The 2,500-nt window shown below is 55.8% G+C and overlaps 1 protein-coding gene across 5 annotated transcripts in view; it reads left to right on the top strand.

Moving 5' to 3' along the window:
- The window catches only part of stxbp5l (syntaxin binding protein 5L), a 523,376-nt gene that overhangs the window by 64,798 nt on the left and 456,078 nt on the right, over nucleotides 1-2,500 (top strand). The window lies entirely within an intron of this gene.

The raw sequence follows: 2,500 nt of genomic DNA, 5'->3' as shown, positions 1-2,500 counted from the left end.
TGTGGGAGGGAGTGTGTGTGTGAGGGAGTGTGTGTGTGTCTGTGGGAGGGAGGGAGTGTTTGTGTGTGTGTGTGGGAGTGTGTGTGTGTCGTGGAGGGAAAGTGTGTGTGCAGTGGAGGGAGTGTGTGTGTGTCGTGGAGGGAGTGTGTGTGTGTGTGCGTGTAGGAGAGAGTGCGTGTGTGCAGGATGGAGTGTGAGTGTGTGCGTGTGTGTGTGAGGGAATGTGTGTGTGTGTGTGGGAGGGTGTGTGTGTGTGTGGGAGGGTGTGTGTGTGTGGGAGTGTGTGTGTGTGTGTGCGCGTGTGTGAGTGTGGGAGGGAGCGGGTGTGTATGGGAGGGAGGGAGTGTGTGTGTGTTTGTGTGTGTGTGTGTGTGTGTGTGAGGGAGGGTGTGTATGTGTGTGTGGGAGGGAGTGTGTGTGTGTGGGAGGGAGTGTGTGTGTGTGGGAGGGTGTGTGTGTGTGGGAGGGTGTGTGTGTGTGTGTGGGAGGGTGTATGTGTGTGCGTGTGTGAGGGTAGGTGTGTGTGGGTGTGGGAGGGAGCGTGTGTGTGTATGGGAGGGAGGGAGTGTGTGTGTGTTTGTGTGTGTGTGTGTGTGAGGGAGTGTGTGTGTGTGTGTGTGGGAGGGAGTGTGTGTGTGTGGGAGGGTTTGTGTGTATGTGAGGGAGATTGTGTGTGTGTGTGTGTGTGTGTGGGAGGGAGTGTGTGTGTCTGTGGGAGGGAGTGTGTAGGAGTGTGTGTGTGGGAGGGAATGGGTTGGAGTGTGTGTGTGTGTGTGTGTGTGTGTGTGTGTGTGTGTGTGTGTGTGTGACTGTGTGTGTGTGTGGGAGGGAGTGTGTGTGCGTGTGTGTGGGAGGGAGTGTGTGTGTGTGCGTGTGTGTGGGAGGGAGTATGTGTTGTGTGTATCATTGTGTGTGTGTGTGTGTGTGTGTGTCTGTGTGTGTGTGTGTGTGGGAGGGAGTGTGTGTGTGTGGGAGGGAGTGTGTGTGTGTGTGTGTGTGTGTCTGTGTGTGTGTGTGTCTGTGTGTGTGTGTGTGTGTGTCTGTGTGTGTGTGTGTGTGTGTGTGTGTGTGTGCGTGTGTGTGGGAGGGAGAATGTGTTGTGTGTATCATTGTGTGTGTGTGTGTGTGTGTGTGTGTGCGTGTGTGTGGGAGGGAGTGTGTGTGGGAGGGTGTGTGTGTGTGTTGGAGGGAGTGTGTGTGTGTGTGTGGGAGGGAGTATGTGTGTGTGTGTGTGTGGGAGGGAGTGTGTAGGAGTGTGTGTGTGGGAGCGAATGGGTAGGAGTTTGTGTGTGTGGGAGGGAATGGGTGGGAGTGTGTGTGGGTGTTGTCGGGAGCATGTGTGTGTGTATGGGAGAGAGTGTGTGTTTGTGTGTGCGTGTGTGTGTGGGTGTGTGTGTGTGTGTGTGCGGGTGGGAGTGTGTGTGTGTCGTGGAGGGAGTGTGTGTGTGTGCGCGTGTGTGTGGGAGGGAGTATGTGTTGTGTTTATCATTGTGAGTGTGTGTGTGTGTGTGTCTGTCTGTGTGTGGGAGGGAGTGTGTGTGTGTGTGTGGGAGGGAGTCTGTGTGTGTGTGGGAGAGAGTGTGTAAGAGTGTGTGTGGGTGTTGTCGGGAGCGTGTGTGTGTGTATCGGAGAGAGTGTGTGTGTGTATGGGAGAGAGTGTGTGTGTGTGTGTGTGCGTGTGTGTGTGTGTGCGTGTGTGTGTGTGTGCGGGCGGGAGTGTGTGTGCGCCGTGGAGGGAGTGTGTCTGTGTCGTGGAGGGATTGTGTGCGTGTGTGCGTGTGGGAGGGAGTGTGTGTGTATGCGGGAGGGAGTGTGTGCGTGTGTGTGTGTATGTGGGAGGGATGTGTGTGTGTGGGAGGGAGTATGTGTTGTGTGTGTCATTGTGTGTGTGTGTGTGTGTGTGTGTGTGTGTGTGTGTGTGTCTGTGTGTGTGTGTCTGTGTGTGTGTGTGTGGGAGGGAGTGTGTGTGTGTGTCTGTTTGTGCGAGGGAGTCTGTGTGTGTCTGTGGGAGGGAGTGTGTAGGTGTGTGTGTGTGGGAGGGAATGGGTGGGAGTGTGTGTGGGTGTTGTCAGGAGCGTGTATGTGTGTATGGGAGTGTGTGTGTGTGTTTGTGTGTGTGTGTGTGTGTGTGTGGGCGGGAGTGTGTGTGTGTCATGGAGGGAGTGTGTGTGTGTTGTGGAGGGAGTGTGTGTCGTGGAGGGGGTGTGTGTGTGTGTGTGTGTGTGTGTGTGTGTGTGTGTGTGTGTGTGTGTGTCTGTGTGTGGGAGGGAGTGTGTGTGTGTGTGTGGGAGGGAGTGTGTGTGTGTGGGAGGGAGTGTGGAGGAGTGTGTGTGTGGGAGGGAATGGGTGGGAGTGTGTGTGTGTGGGAGGGAGTGTGTGTGTGTGTGTGTGTGTGTGTGTGTGTGTGGGAGCGAGTGTGTGTGGGAGGGAGGGAGTGTGTGTGTGTGGGAGGGAGTGTGTGTGTGTGTGTCTGTGTGTGGGAGGGAGTGTGGGTGTGTGT

This window comes from Stegostoma tigrinum, chromosome 12 (assembly GCF_030684315.1).
Source record: "Stegostoma tigrinum isolate sSteTig4 chromosome 12, sSteTig4.hap1, whole genome shotgun sequence".
NCBI classification, from domain to species: domain Eukaryota; kingdom Metazoa; phylum Chordata; class Chondrichthyes; order Orectolobiformes; family Stegostomatidae; genus Stegostoma; species Stegostoma tigrinum.
The sequence above is the reverse complement of the archived record's forward strand: the minus strand, read 5'-3'. Positions and strand labels throughout refer to the sequence as shown.